Source organism: Mixophyes fleayi, chromosome 6, assembly GCF_038048845.1.
Source record: "Mixophyes fleayi isolate aMixFle1 chromosome 6, aMixFle1.hap1, whole genome shotgun sequence".
Taxonomy (NCBI): Eukaryota; Metazoa; Chordata; class Amphibia; order Anura; family Limnodynastidae; genus Mixophyes; species Mixophyes fleayi.
This window is the reverse complement of record NC_134407.1, coordinates 127,957,915-127,975,175: the sequence shown is the minus strand read 5'-3', so window position 1 is coordinate 127,975,175 and position 17,261 is coordinate 127,957,915. Positions and strand designations below refer to the sequence as shown.

The 17,261-nt window shown below is 41.2% G+C and overlaps 1 protein-coding gene across 5 annotated transcripts in view; it reads left to right on the top strand.

Moving 5' to 3' along the window:
* ARHGAP27 (Rho GTPase activating protein 27) overlaps positions 1–17,261 on the top strand; it is an 89,459-nt gene that overhangs the window by 21,434 nt on the left and 50,764 nt on the right. The gene's annotated exons all lie outside the window — the stretch shown is intronic.

The window sequence follows — 17,261 nt, the reverse complement described above, 5'->3', positions numbered from 1 at the left end:
CCCAGGCAGGGGCAGATTGGCAATATAACCCTCTCCCGGTAGGCCTCAGGAGGCCGCCTAATGTCTATTCTAAGGTTAAAAAAAAAAATAAAGAATTAAGTTGGGCGGGCCCCCCAGGGCAGGGGGGAGGGTGCAGTGGGTGGCTGATCCCTCCTCCTGGAACAGCCACCTTCCTTACTGTGACTGGCTACAAATCTGTTTCAGTCCCTTCCTCCTCCCCTTACATCTGTGGCCGGCTTCAGTCTCCGTACAGAGGTCACATGAAACATGTCACATGACAAGTGCTGTCCCATGTGTACAAAGAGGAGTCTCCACAGCAGCTGCAGCTGTAACAAGGTAAGTGTGATGGAGGGCAGAGTGGGGGGGGCTTTTATGTGAAACGGAGGGCAGAGGGGGGCTGTTATGTGTGATGGAGGGCAGAGTGGGGGTGCTGTTATGTGTGATGGAGGGCAGAGTGGGGGGGGCTGTTATGTGAAACGTAGGGCAGAGGGGGGGCTGTTATGTGTGATGGAGGGCACAGAGTGGGCTGTTATTAAACAAAGATATGTTTCTATGAAAGGAATATTGGAAGGATTTGTTAGTAGGCAACTAAACAAGTTTGAACACAGAGGCATAATCCTGTCGTAGAAAATGCAAAAGGATTCATGTAATTTTATAACACAGGACTAGCAGCTTTTCCCCCTGCATTGCTTTAGAAATGAGCCACTGTGTCTTTAGTCATCACTTCTAGGTTTTCCTGAGTGTTACTACAACCAAATTCTAGTACTAAACTCCGCCTACTTTTGTGTTGGCCCCACCTACAGTTGATTTGGTCCCGCCCACATGAGGCCACTTCAAGATTTTTTTCCAGGGCCACTTTAAGTTCCCAATTCACCCCTGGTCCCAGGTACAAGCTCAATTGCCGCAGACCTCAGATGGCTAGAAATATTTTGCAGACCATCATCTGAGATATTTCCCTGTGCTCCGTGTGGGCGATAAAGTATGATTATTTACCCGCAATTTCAAGCTTAAAGTACCATCCATGAAATTCACACCTCGTTATATTGGCCCATTTCCTATTTTCAATGGGATTAATTCGGTAACCTTTAAACTCCGGTTACTACCCTACACAACTCATTTCATATTTCGTTATTGAAACCGCTTATACTCAACAAATTTAGCAATAGATCTCCTACTTCTCCCCCCATCCAGACCATACAGGGCGAAGAATTCGAGGCTGAACGCATTATTAGAAAAAGCACTCTCAATTCTTCGTCCATTGGAAAGGTTACGGACCCAAAGAAAGATCATAGATTAACAAAGCAGACCTACAACCCCTCGGTTTTGTGGCCGAATTTTAGAAAAGCCTAACAGCTACCTCCAAGAGAAGGGAGAGCGGTACTGACAGGCGCCATCCCTGCACTTCTCCTAGGTGGCGGAAAACGGTCGCATGTCTGCCGTCCTGCTCGTGACGGGGCGCTCTTCCGAATTCTGAACTCCAGCCGCGTGCGCATGCGCATTACAGCCACGTCCCATTGCTAGGCAACCAGAAGCTTGTTCTGTCAGTGGTCAGCTTCGCTCTCACCGCCGAAATCACTCTTCTCCTATCAGGGCTCACTTTCTCCTATTTAAGGATCCCACTTTCACCAATACCTTGCCAGAGTATTAGTTCACCAATCACTAGCATCCCAGTGTCCTATTCCCGGCTCCTGTGTTTGCGGTTTTGGATTCTGACCCCTGGTTTGTTTCATGACTACACTTCTGCTCTAGTGATTCACTACTGCATTGTCGGTACGGTTCCTGAATTTGGCTAACTTTTGACCACTCTCCTAGTTCTGCCAATACCGGTCAGTGGCATCTTCAGCTACAACAGCGTGACATAGTGTTCCTTGATCTATTAAGGTTATGCTACGTTGTAGGCTGGTTAAACTAATTATACACCCAATAAATTTCTGCTGAGCAACAATATAGTAACATAGTAACATAGTAACATAGTTGATGAGGTTGAAAAAAGACACCAGTCCATCAAGTTCAATCTATTTTGGATCTCCTGCGATCCTGCACTTATATTTGAAATTAATCCAGAGTAGGCAACCGCCCATCTGTTTCAATTTTGAAAATCCCCCCAGACTCAATATTGCAATCCAATTTTTACCCTATATCCACTACTATCCTTTATTTTAAATTAACGGTCGTATCCCTGGATATAATTTAATCAATTGTTTGGGAGTTGCCTGCTGAGTGACAGACTGCTTGTTTATATTTTTGTAGTTTTGTAAATGCTGTTGAGGTGCCTGGGAAAACTGTAAATTTGTATCATACTTACCGTAAGTTTCCTTTCTCAGATCTGGTACATTGTAGCAAACATGGATTTCCCAGCCCTAATTGATTTCTATGCTATGGTCAGTGAAAGATTGAGGATGTGGGAGTGAGTATGAGGTTATTGAGAGAGGCTTGTTCTATGCCTTTAGGCCTACTGCCAGGTTCAGGTTCAGGGAAAGAAAAGTGACGGTAGAATGTCATAAACATTTTCCGTGATATCCTGTGGTATATGTTGGCAGCAACAACCAATGTGCCGGAACCTTTCCTTTTACTTTCTGTCAGCAGCTATTCATTTCTCAATGGCCTGAGGGAGATCTGCTTCCAGGTGTTATCTACATATGTAGTGCATGAAAGCTAATTATAGCCTTTGCTGCCATGGAAACATGGGTGTAAAGTATGGAACATTAATAGCTTGCAGGATGCTGTTGCCATGCATGACAAGCTAATCAACATGTTTTTATTTTGTTATATTTGCATGTAACCCGTTTTGTAACTGTTGCCCTCTTTCAGAGCTAAATAAGCTGTTATTATGATTAACCTCAGTACACAATGTTAGACAAGGACTCTGAGGGATAGGTAAATATTACCACTGGGTGGAAGGAAGTGTCTGCACATGTTGCAGACAAATGAGCATAATGTCCCATGTCAATAGGTTGTCTTCTAACCATGGTAAAGCATCAGTGACTGACTGAGTGATTAGACTTAACTATTAATATAGCACACAATATGTAAATATGAACACTGGTGCACAAGAACAAATTGCTGTATCACATAGGGACCAGACTTTCACTACAGTGTACCAACCTATTCTACAGTACATTAATCCATGCCACAGAAGAGATTACCATATATATTTCATACCACTGATACACACACACACATACCCTTTTCTAAACTGCACTAGACATATGAGTGTTAAAATATATTTGGTTGCTACGGGTTACATCACGTTGTTCCTGTACCCTATTGAGAAAAGCTGGTCTGCAGATGAAAATATTGGCACTTCCTGCGGGACATTGTTAAAAAAAACACTGCAGAGCTTTATATTGTCTCAAAGGGCAACATGATGGGACTTAACTGGGCGTTTAGTGTTGCTTGGTGCAAGTTACACCCCTTTCTTTAAACTTTTTCAGAATTTATATAGGAAAGGCACAAGGGGGCATTCCTATATAAATTCTGCCTATATAATATACAAATGTTTTCTGTTATAAATGTATACCTCCCAAGTGTCCTGATTTAGGCGGGACAGCCATGACCTGTGCGGGTGGCAATACAAGGGTGTTTTTAGAGGTGAAGTGGCCTGGCACTTCAAAATTGCTAAGAATGTGATGTGGCCATGCCCTCAGCTTAGTGTGACCACGCCCTTTATAGCACAAACACAACGTCCCGAATTACATTGTTGGGAGGTATTCACATAGAGCAGAGATTGTCAGGTGTACGCTCTGGGCTTCTGGCCAATAATCTGCTTTATACAGAACTAATGACCCCTGTTACAAGCTTCCTGTAGCTGTATACAAAGAATGGGGTGAAGAGCTTCAGTATCACATACTGGAGATAATTTTTTTTTTTTATTATTTTTTTTTTTATGCAAGAGTCTTTGGAGCATTTATTTTACTTATATCATCATCAACTATTTATATACTGCCACTAATATATATTTGCACAATTCCATAGTAGAACAGGCATGTCAAGCAATTGGCAAAAAGAGAGCAAACTATAGTATATCTCATTTTGCAAATACAAAAAAATATATAACAAAAAAACCAAACCATTATAAACCAAATATATTGTGGGGGCGTCTCGGGATCAAAACAGGGAACAATGCAAATATCTATCTATATTATTGGTGGGACACGGGTTTAGGGGTCCTTAATCCCATGCGGGTAACTTGCAGTAGGTTAATCAATGTCTGATTGTTTGCTCAGCAAACTCTTTTTTGTCTTTTTACCATATGTGGTGTGAAAGTGAATATTTAAATTTCTAAAGCAGACATGGGAAGTAGGATTTTAAAGATTATTTTTAGTAGGATAGAGAAGTGTAACAGATCACACAACACAGATTAATAGCCAATGCAAACAACCATTATAGACATAGTGGTAAAATAAACTAAGTGGCTCATGTAAAATTGCATTTTTGTCCTGAACATACATATCAAAAGACGCATGCAAGATAAAAAGGATTTATGTGCATATCTTCAGTCGGACACATCTCAAGATGCATTAAGCTGTGCAAACCTTAACAGTGTTAATAGTTAATAGTAAATACTAAAGTCATATTACTGTATTTGTACACAATATAATCATTTAATAAACTGCCGTATTCACAAGCGAGACTAGTGTAAATGCAAAGTCTCATTTTCAAATGTAATTAAATATAAATCCAAATAAAGTTAAGTTAAATGAAATACATATATTTTTTTTTCCCTTTAATCAGGGCAATTTTGAGGTATGCATAAAGTCTTGTCTGCTGATGCAGACATTTAAGGCACAATAAAAATAAACGATGATGAAGATGACCCAGGTTACTACAAACTATAAAGTCTGTAGCATGTAAGCCCGGATTTAACTTTTTGCAGTCCTAAGCCACTCTTACTGATCTTGCTCGGTAGAGAAATCCATAGATCCAGTCGCCAGCACGTGAAATATATATAAAAAAAGAAAGAAGAAAATGAATTGTAAAAGTAGTTGGTTGGTGATCTAACCAGCCTGCAAATTGCACAGCTGCTGACAGCCTTTCCAGTAACCCTGCCTACATACTGCTCTCAAGGTGCTGTGTAAAGGAGAGAGCCCTGTGTAAAAGCTGCACCCTCCTCTCACACCCTGCTCACATTCCTTATCTGGCTTTTCATTAACTAACAAAGTTGCAAGACTTGTCTTGAGCTCTCTAGGTGTGGGGTCTGTATCCCCAACCCCCTCCCTGCCAACATTATAAGATGATGACATTTACATCATTCCACCACTTGTCTCTTTCTGACAGCTCAGTAATTCAACAGCCCTTCTTGCCGGTAAATAACATATCTTAGGCGAAATGCACTGGTGCGGTTTTCTTAAGCTACTGTTTGTTCAGCAATTTACTAAAGGCTAACCCTCTCAGCAATTGTTGGTTTTATGAACGCCACGTTACATATTGCCGTTCCAATTTTTTACAAATACAAAACGCGAAGTCTATAAAACTGCGGTTTACCAAAACACTGGAAAACCCGCCAGAAATCCAGATAAAAAAAAGAGGTATTTTGCGAGAGGCGAGATAGCTGAAACCGCATGATGTTTGAGCTATCTTGCTTTTCAGAACAAATGATTTTTTTTAAAAAATAAAGAGAATGTTAAAAAGAACAGTTCAATGCTACTCAGCAACAGGCCAGTCTTATGTGGGGCTGGCCCTGCCCTAGAGAGGCCCAGTCCAATGCTAAATAGCACAGGGGCCCTCCTGGTACCCCTTCATGTTGCTTATCAGGGTAATAATGTTAAAATAGAGTGGCCACTCTTGTGGCATTACTAATGGTGCCCCAACGCATACTGGCATTTGTAATGTCACAAGAGATGCCACTACAAGTGTTGGTCCTTGTGATATTAATATTATAGTAAATCCTGCGGTTTGGGAAAGAAAACCAGTGGCAATATATGGTGATTTTAAAAATGATAAAAAAAATTAGCCATTTAGTAAATCCCCCCTGGTTTCCTGTGTGTTTATACCTCTATCGTTTTTATGTAGCACACATCAATATCTTATTTTATCTCTCTGGCTTAGTAACAATAGCGGTTTACTAAGGTATTATTAACTATTTTGAATTGAATTAGTATAATTTCCCTGTATGTAAGAGAATGTAAGAGGAGCGAAACATTAAATACCCATTAGGTGTATAGTACCTATATATAATATCTGGCCTGGCATCCTTATATAACGGCATTTATTCATATGTCTGTAATATAGTGCCTTACATTGGGTCTACCGTCTCAGTTATTATTAACATAGTGATATGAATTAAAGTGGGTGGACCTGCATTCTATATAGCAACAGCATGGAATATTCTGTGTAAACAGAATCTTTCAAAATATAGTAAGTGTGATGAAACTAGGTTATGAATGGAGCTGATTCTAGGTAATAGCACACACCATTTAGAAGCAAAAATGCAGTGCTATTTATTTGTCTATAGTAAAATATCTTGTCTTGTGCAGCATTCTTGGTGTCATTCATACTGGATTATTGCTGAGACATACTGTCCCCTCCACTTTCATTGCTTTCATTAGAGATGCTCAGGCTCGATTCCCCGAGAACCGAACACACCCGAACTTAGCAGAGCCGACTCTGTACTTTTGCACGCCCTCGGAATTGAAAACGAGGCAAAACGTCATTGTTACATCATCGTATCTCGAAAGCTTTGGATTCTATAAGTACCGCCCTCCACGGCGATCCAGCACCATTTCACAGGGGGACACAGAAGGGGTAGCACAGTTCTTGGCAGTCTCTAGTACAGTTGGGCAGCGTCATAGGTAGAAAAGAAAGAGGAGGGGTAGCAGTGATCTTCAAAGTCTACATTGACATTCAGGAGAGCTCCATTGCTCCATTGCCATTGCTGAAATAGAAATAATTGGTCTTTTAAATCTGCAGTCTTTGTTTGAAAGTGTATGAAAATAATATTGTGACCTGTGAGGTGGTCAAAATGGACTGCAAATGACTTGAAAGTATTAAGCTAAATTAAAATTATTGAGGTTAATAATAATATAGGGGGGAAAAAGCAAAAATATGTGATTTTAGCCAAAAAAAAAACAAACAAAAAAAACGGGATCCAAAACCTAAACCAAAACCAAAATACGCAAGGGCGGTTTTGCCAAAACCAAAACACGCAGTTAATCCAATCCAAAACTAAAACCAGAACACGGGGGTCAGTGAACATCTCTAGCTTTCATGCTTTCATGATAAATTCAAGTGAGAACAGGTAAACCTGCACTGTTGCCAATTGTCACTAATTTCCAGGGACAGTCCTAGGTTTTAATATTTGTCCCTGGGAATGTCACTGATTTTAATTTTCATCAACTGCATAATTTATTTTATTCTGTATAGTTGGTGCAGTTATTACTGTCTTATTCCCTGGGTACTATTTATTGCAAAAGAGTATTTAAAATAGATAATAGCAATGTTGAGTAAGCACGTCATGATCGGGATTGTAGTGTAACAAGGTCCTTCCAGATTGCTCTATGTGGGATATCATTAAATTCACCTGCCCAGCTGTAAAATGTCCCTGGGAATAAATTTAAAATGTTGCCAATTATGGCACAACTGCTTTATTGAATGTGTTTGATAAATACTGTTTTGTTATTGTGTATTGTTATGAGAACACAAGACTGACAGTGCTGAAGTAAAAAGGGGTCTTTGTGTTATTTTTTTCCAAACCAGGTCTACACAAGGGCAGCTACAAATAGGAAAACTTTCCTTTATATGGGGTTATATGTGTAAGGCAAGAATGCAGGGGTATGTGTACTGAAACAGAGACTCAATTTTTCTACATTATTTCAATGTCACCTAGGAAAAAACTCTCATACAAGTGTATCAATGACTTCTTTCATGTAATGAAAATAATTTGCATTCAGTATAATTCAGTTTATAATTAAATAATATTAAATAATTGGTATTCGAGAATGAGCATATTGTTAATTGATAGAAAAATTACACATATAAAAGTGCTATATAAAAATGTGTCTGCCAGGATCTGTACATAGTTGTCCAACAATTAAAGTGTTAATTCCAAAAGAAGGGTGAAAAAAGCCTTTTAGCCACTCCCTATGCAAATAGAGTCCTTTGTGTCACCTGATACAGGTGTGTGTATAGCAGACTCCAAGTCATCTTCCTGGGAAAGAACAGATCACCTACTGCTCCAGCCAGCGTGGGATCCGGAGGCAGGAGGTACTGTAAGCCCTGCGCGTGTTATTGTCCTGGGTTCTGTCTGGTTTATGACATGATTTTTTCTGTACACTGCTTGCCAAGCAGGCTGACAAGTGACTTTTCGGAATAGACCAATGTGTGGTGTTTCCTTGATCCATGTACTTTGCCACAAAGACATAGAAGAGGGCAGGATTCCTGACCTGGTGATCCTTAAGAGGCTCAGGAAAAGGAAATATGTCATATAGGGTGAAGGACAGTTAACCCTAAAGCTTTAAGAATTAAGAACAAACATAATAATGTAGGAATTTGAACATTTTCAGCAATCCCATAATCTGTATTACTGAATCTGGGGCCTCCTATGTGGACATGCATCTCTGAAATACATTTACATACATTAGAATAATTTCATTGCTTTATGTATATATTGTATAGGATTTAGAATTGGGGGCGGGTGCCCCACACCTGTACAAGTGTCACTCTAGGTTACCAACACAATGCTTCTGTCACTCTCAAATGTCAGAGCTATTTGTCAAGTGGAAAAATGCTTTTATTTGAAAGTGAGTGGGGAGAGTGTGATATGTGCCGTACACACCCAGAGAGGGCACTGAGTCGCAGTATAAGATCTATCTCGTGGTGGACAGCTTTAGTAGTTTAGTTCCCTGACCCATTTTATGAATGGTATCCTTGGGGAATTTCTGGCATATAGGGTGCTTGGTCACTTCCAGAATTTTATAGAAAAATTAGCTATTGGGTTGACTGGAGTATTATTATTATAGAGGAAGTCTGAAGGTCTTTCTACTCACCTCCAAATATTTCCTGCCAGTGACCACTTACTAGTCGTGTTTTCATGGAAATAAAAATAAATTGTGTAATTGCTGAATAATTATTTCAGCAGAATGTCTTAAATGCACAAAACATGTATAAAAACACCTGATAATTACTAGCAGTGTTCCAAGCGCGCTGCCTTACAGTTTGTTTTGTGGCCTGCACAGTCATTCACTTTGCTTTTACCAAATATTTTAAATATACAGATATTCTGACTAGTGAGGGTACGTGGAGCAATATGCATGGAATGGTGTAAAGATATGTTTTCTCTGAAACCACAACGTTTCATATTGAAAGGGAGCACCATACTTGTGTATGTATGTTGCACTTTACACCTGTTAGGCCACTGTGTCTATTGCATTTGAAGTCTGAACAATAGAGTAATTGCCGTTGTTTTTGCGTTGTGTAATTCTTTTGCATTGATTTAATAAAAGCTACTACTTGATAACCAGCGTCTTGCAAGGTTTCCACTGGAAAGTGACTGTTTTCTGACTGTTGTTTGTACCAAAGCCTGCTACTTTAATTGTGTTAAACAGAAACACAACTATTGTATTCAGTGTTTGTGGGCCTTATTCCTGTGAGTGATCGGTTGGTTGGTTACTAAGAACTTTTCTTGCTGTCAGGATAATGGGGTTTTACAATGGCTCACACACCCACTACAGGCGAGTAGACTCATTGTAGTAAGGAAGCTAGTAAGAATGTAGCTGACCTGCATGTGTGACCTACAGTCAGTGTCGGACTGGCCTGCCGGGGAGCCGGGGTATCCCCCGGGAGGCCCTGTTGCCTGATAACCCCGCCCTCTTTGTTGGTGAGGCAGAGCAGAGAATTACCGAGTTGCGGTCAGTCTACATATGAAACGGAGACTGTCAAACTAATCCCTGCCTACAGCCAGCACGTGAGAACACTTCCTGCTCCTGAGACAGAGAGAGGCAGAAATGCTTCACAGTGACACAGATCTCAGATTACTCCTTCTGCTGTAGTTGCAGGCGTCCTGTAGTCATAAAGTTGCCATCCTAACTGCAGTGTGAGTCCGTGTAATCAGTAAGTAATAAATCGTGCAAACTTCTCTAGAGCTCTCCACTGTGTGACCTCGGAGGGAGGGAGATAAATTAGAATGGCTTCATTGCAATATACGTCTTCAGTGCCTCTATAAAAGGATCCTATTGCAGCTGACCAATGAATGGATTCCTAATAAACTAGTAACCAAATTCACTGTTTATATCATGTTCCATGTTTATTTGTTTTCAATCAATTGTGGGACTCTATTCCCTATAGAAGCATATCTTAATCAGATTAAAACACATTCAGACAGTTAGGTCCTTATAGGATTGCATCTGCTATATGCTTTAATATTAATGTTTTGCTTTTGTCCTTTGTAGTGGCATTGGATTATTATTGAGTGTACATTTTGTGGGTAGATCATTTTTTAGAGTCCTGTTTTTATTTGCCAGTGTCTAGAGTGTAATTAGATTTATGTAATATTTTAAATGTGCATATATTTTTATGCTAATAATTTTGTGGTCTCCATAGTGCTTCATGGATATATTAATTTTTAGTCTATACCCTTATATTGTGGTTTTCATATGATGAATGGTTGATCTCTAGTACTGTAGTATAGCATTTGTTTTCTGTGTACACTATGAGGGGAGAGAACACTAACCACAAAGAATGGACAGCACACAAATAGCTGATGATGATTGATTGTATTCAATTCATCCCTCCCCTTTCCCTGTCTCCCCTGTTTCACACAGTGCCCTCCATGCTGCATTTGCTCCCCTTCACTTACTTTCCTATTGACTTCTTTCTTCTCTTCTGTCTTTTCCTTCGCGGCTCCTCACTGCAAATGTCCTCTTTTTCTTTATGGACCATACTAAGGTGCTATACGTTGTCCTCCATGGCCTGACCCCATCCCCTTTAATGACTGACCACAACCCCTCTTACAGTTGGCCACACCCCATTGTAGTGGGCCCCTACCGCTGCATTTCCCCCGGTGGGCCCTTCATGTCCCAGTCCGACACTGCCTACAGTGCAGGGCTGGCCAGGTTTTTGGATGTCGCTGTGAGCCTTGGAGAACAACATGATAATTTCTCAGTCAGAATCTGCAGGGAGCTCTGTTTGTGGGGGATGTGACACATGTTGTATGTGCACATGAAAACAGAGACCACAGTGATGGGGATGATCCAGACATTCATGATACAAATTAAAGACATGGAAGTGAGGCTCTGGATTAAGTCTGTTTGTCAGCGTGGTAAAACTATCTGCCCTGCACTACCCATTTTTGTAAAATTAGGTTTATCTCATCATACCATATTACCTGTGTATGAACCTGTAATAAGCAGTGTGATGCTGAACAATAATGCTGTACAAGACTGTGACATCATACAATAATGCTGCATAAGGCTGTAATTAGCATTTTAAAACTGTACGAACAGTGTGATGCCATACAGTAATGTTATGCGCATCTGTGAGAGCCACACAAAAAGGCTGTATGAGTCTGTGATACTGTACTATAACACTATATAAGGATGAAATTAGCAGTGAGATGCTCAGGGGAGGGCTGGCCAATTTTAGCTCGGGGGGCAAGACTCGACTCATCAGCCTATTAAGAGCATTTGAAAGGGGAAAAAAATGCAGGTGCCCCAGCCCAAGGTAGCTCATTATGAGACCAGCCCGGGAGGCAGATGCCCCCCTGCCCCTCAGCCCAGCCTGCCCGTGGTGATGCTGTACAACAATGCTGCATGATGCTGTGTGACACAATACAATAGTGCTATAATAAGCAGTGAGATGCTGTACAATATGTATGAGGCTGTGACACTGTATGCTAATGCTATATGTTTAATATAATTAATATTGTACAATAACACTGTATAAGACTGTAACAAGCAGTGTGACTGTTCAGTGACACTGTATGAGGCTGTGACACTGTAGGCTGCGGACAGCAGTGTGAGGCCATACAATAATGCTACATGAGGCTGCATGGGGAAGTTTTTGCCAGATAGCCCCGGTGCAAGGGCTTTTCTTCATATCCTAAATAGGCCCTCTAGATATAAGGATCACAGCGACTAATTGGTTCAATTTAAAATGTGGGTATTGTAAGAAATTCTGTTATTTGTTGAGAAATGAAAAATTATTGCAGACGTCCGGGAGACCTACCTGCAATTCGGGAGTCTCCTGGACATTCCAGCAAAGTGGGCAAGTATGACTTTGCTGCCCCGGCGATCTCTTGGTATATGAGCATGTATGACCTGGCTAGTCAAGTTGCTCATTCAGAATGGAACGGAAAACCTGGGTTTATGAATAAAGCTAAAACCATATTTACTAAGGTTTATAAACCATAAAAAACCAGACTATATGACTGTGACAGCCCACTCAGTAGGTTTATCACCATCAAGAGCAGAGGAGCCTGTAGCATCATCCTCCTCCTCCTCCTCCTTTCAGCATACTAGAGCTAACACACAATGCGAGGTCATTCACAGGCAATCTACCCTCTGTATCGCTGACTTCACAAAGAAACATGCTGTCAATCTGTTAGAAACACTCAGGAATGTCATAAAAAAAAAAGTCTCAACTCGCTAAGACTCCCCTTAGAATTCCTCATTGCCGATACCAGAGCGAACTTTGTGTGTACATTACAACTGGCTGATTATTGGGTTTCAACACATACCATGCTTTGTACACACAGTAAACTTGGTGGTTCAGAAAAATAGAAGTTGGTGCAGGAGATACTGTCTGTGTAAAATTTCTGGGCATTCTGTAGCTCTTGTAGAACATTGCAGCAGGTGCAAAAAAAAATATAATCTGCCATTTAACCAACTGAGGCAAGAATAGGTGGAATTCCACACTTTATGTGCTTCAGCCAGTAGAGGAACAGCAACAAGCCATCAAGGCCTAAACATCAAGCCATGAGATAAGGAAAGAGGGAACATTTAACTTACTCCAGCACATTGAAGAATAATTACTGTTTTATGCAAGCTACTGAAACCACTTGAAAGTGTAACAAATGAAGTGAGTCCAGACACTGCCTGCCTGAGTTAAGTCATACCTCTAATCAAACAACTGGAAAAGGAGCAAGAAAAGCTGAAGGAGGATATGAAAATAAGCGATTCTGCTAAGTATGTTGGCCTTGTAGATTAAGTTCCTTATTCACTCCTGAATCCAAGGGTTTGTAGCATCTTGAAATTGGATCACTACATTCCCCGTGAGTAAGCTCTTGTCGCACATGACACGTCCCCTGCTTCAGCTTCTCCTGAAAATGCTACTGCCAGAAAAAACTTACCTTTTCTAAGAGTCACACTGATGATGAGTCAACAACATGCAACAATATAAAAGATTATTGTGAGATCTGGTCAGGCTTAAAAGAAATCCCCAAATATACAGTATTGACACTTATAAAATGTCTCGATCTGATACTTTATATAAGTAAAATGGAGGATTACTTTAATTATTAATTAACATCTCAGAGAGTCCCTTTTGATTTCTTGAAGGAAAATAAGGCAAATTGAAGCCCCTTGTACAAAGTAGCTGTCATGTATCGGGGTCTTGGCCCTGTTTAGGTCACTCGGCAGAATCATACTATGGTGCATCTCCCTCCTGTCCCCATGCATTCTAAATCCTGTCTGCATTGTAACTCCTGTCTGCTGCACTGGAGGCTGCTATCTTGGGTGAGACATTTTGTTACATCCTGCCTATTCTGGGCACCTGACATCATCCACCAATTACAGACTGTAAAAGTCACCTCCAACACTCGTGCTATTTGTCAATGCAACACTTTCCTTTTTCCAGTTTACCACAGTTGCTGTTTGTTTTCATTCTGCTTGCTGCTGTACAGATTTCAACCATTAACCCTTCGTGAGGATTCGGCTTCATTCCTCCTGCTGCTGTACAAAGTTCAGCCATTAACCCTTTGTGTGGATTCAGCTCTCTTCAGTCTATTCCTCTGACTCGCCTACCGGCTATTTGGGGTAGTAGGTTACTGCTCTGAGTCTTCCATCCAATTCCTTCCAATTCCATTCTTGAGGCTGGTTCTGAGTTGCCAAGGGCCAGTTCCAGGCTTATCCAGTTCGGGAGGTAGTCACCCCTGATAATCTGCTCCCTGAGTTCTGAGCCTTCCCAATCCTAGTTTTAGCACTATAATCTTCTGAGTTTGTGGATCTTTGGGGGTTCTGAGTCTCTGGTCGTGAGTTCAGTCCCTCTGTTCCTGCATCCAGGTTCCATTCTACCAGGTCCAGATTCCAGTTGCTTATTCCAGTACGGAGTCCAGTCCAGCACTCCTCCTTCTGACATCTGGCATACATGAATAGAGCACATCCTCCCTCTATGAGCAAGACCTTCATCTGGCTTCCGAGTTTCTACTTCATCCCTGCTACAGCAAGTCCCAAGGGTCCCAAGACAGATCCCAGAAACCCTGTTGCACTGACACTAGCTATGGTGGGCCTGATTCATTAAAGAAAGTAAAGCAAAGAAATTAGTTACTTTGAACCTTGCAAAACCATGTTGCAATGCAAGGGGTGCAAATAAGTTTATTATTTTGCACATAAGTAAAATATTGGCTGTTTTTTCATGTAGGACGCAAATACTTGATAGCTTTATTTTTACACTGACATTAAAAGTTTATCTATGACATGCTCTAACCCAATTTATAATGTGTCTTTACATTTTAAATTTACCTCCCCCTCCAATTCAACATGGTTTTGCCATGGTTCAAAGTTACTCATTTTTTTTTTTTGCTTTACTTTCCTTAATGAATCAGGCCCAGTTTTCTTAAGCTGTCCACCCTCCAGTGTGTACTCGGAAAGAGTGTTTATCACAGCCGGGAACATTGTGAGCAATCGTCGTAGTAGGCTGCTTTAAAAACATGTTGTAAAACTGGTATCCATCAAAATGAACTACAAATTGTATGCCAATTGTACAATTGTCGCCAATTACCAACAGAATAACGCTGGATTCCAGTTGGGATGAACTAATATTGTGTGATGAACTTGACATCAGTGATGATGATGAGATTGTGATGACATTATCAACACTGAGGAAGATGATCACTATTAGCCTAAAGCTCATTAGTAAATTGTTAAAATCCTTATCTATTCTACAGTTCAACAGGCAACAACCAAAATGTCTTCTCTTTTGGGGGCCCAAACAAATCAAACACTGCAGTCACAAAAGTGACTTTCCTGATGCTGCAGTGCTTGGTTTGTTAAATTATTCAAGTCTTCTTTAATATACAACATAAGGCTGGGTGGGAGGGCCCAAGCACAATTCCATTTTACATTATGGGCTTCACCCACCTTGGTGTATCATCTTTTCTAAAAAGACCTTTTATTACTGCTGCTGGTATTCCTCTCACTCTCCATGTCACACGTGCTGTATAACATTATACAGAATCTCTAGTGTTGCTCACTTAGATGGTATGGGTGGAATGAGTCCCCCAGCACTGTTAACGATCAAGTGTGATGCTTTATTAGACAATGGAGGAAAGGGGAGACAGGTTATATCAACAGCTGTCTATACTGAGCTGAAAAGTATACAAGGAATAACTGAACTATTTTTGCTTAAAACTAAGGGGTCTATATTCGTTGCCAGCCCGGAGACCTCGCTACCTGCCATCCATACACTTCTAGCCCAGTTTAGCGTAGCCTCTCTGTTCAAATTGAATACTTCCAAAACGGAGGCTCTTCCCATTAACATTCCGCAGGAGAGATTACAGAAGTTGAAAGACAAATATCCCTATATATGGAAATCCACAGAAATTTTGTACTTCGGTATTCAGGTTACCCCACATCTTGATAGTTTGATAGATAAGAATTTCTCTTTATTACTTGACCAACTCCAGTCCTTAACTACTTCATGGATGTGCTATGAGGTCTCTTGGCTGGGCAGAATATCGGCATTCAAAATGATGCTCCTCCCAAAGATGATGTACTTGTTCCGGATGCTCCCATTCCATCTCCCACAGCGCCCATTAAATAAACTAGTCAAGGTTATGAGAACATATGTGTGGAAGGCTAAGCCGCCTCGGATGGCCTTGCAGCGTATGGTTAGGAGGAAAGCACGGGGGGGTTGGTCCTCCCCGACCTGGGAAAATACCATGATGCTTGTTTACTCTCTCAGATGCGTGATTGGTTCCTCCCAGGGTGTGGGAAGCCATGGGTGGGCCTGGAAAAGGCTCGTAATCCTGATTTCCCTTTAGTTGATCTAGTTTGGGCTCCTTGGGAATGGAGACCGCAAGCCCATAACCTGCCCGCTCTCACCAGGGACTCCTTGATAGTCTGGGACCGATTGTGTGAAGGCCCTGAGGGTTTTGCTCGACCCACGGAAAATGTCTCAATACAAGCAGCATCAAAACAGATTCCTGACTTAAACCTGTCGGGATGGGTATCTAGGGGGATTCTGACTTTAGGCCAATTGTTTAATTCAGGTACACTTTCCTCCTTTTCTCAGTTGAGTGAACAATATCATTTGCCGAAGAGCAACTTTTATAAATTTCTTCAGCTTAGACACTGGCTGTCAGAGCCCATATTCAGAGGTATAGTCATAGGTTCCCCCCCGGCTATATATCAGGTAAACCTGACAAAGAGTAACAACAAAGCTAGCATAACTACCTGGTATAATATTTTAACTTCGCAAGTCGTTATCACCAAATCAAAAATTCAACTCCAATGGGAGGTAGATCTCCAGGTAGTATTCACGGAGGAGGAATGGAAACGTATTTTTCGAAACTCTTTCACAATGTCTAAATGCCTTAATCATACTGAAATGTTTGTGAAGCTTCTGAATAGATTGTACATGACCCCTGAGAAACTGCACAAAATTTGGCCCTCAATACCCCCGACATGTTGGCGTAATTGCACTGAGAGAGGGGATATATTCCATATTTTTTGGGCATGCCCAGTCCTACAACCCCTGTGGTTAGAGGTTTTCCAGTTGTTGGTAAGGGTTTTTAGATATCCTACAACTCCTTCCCCAGAGCTTGCTTTGTTACATCATTATCCCCCCTCCGTTCCCTCCTGGGACAGATACGTGATGGGCCAAGTGCTCATTGCAACCAGAGCTGCTATAGCTCAGGCCTGGAAACAACTGTCTCCCCCGTCTTTGGCTAAGGTGATATCTAAAGTGAACTTCAACTTTGAGATGGAGACCCTAGGAGTTCCGTATTCCACGGCAGCTACTTCCCCATTAGTGAAATGGCATAGCTGGCATAATTACGTCACAGACGGAGGTGGGGCCCCATCCAAGTCCCCCCATAGGCTGGATATCTC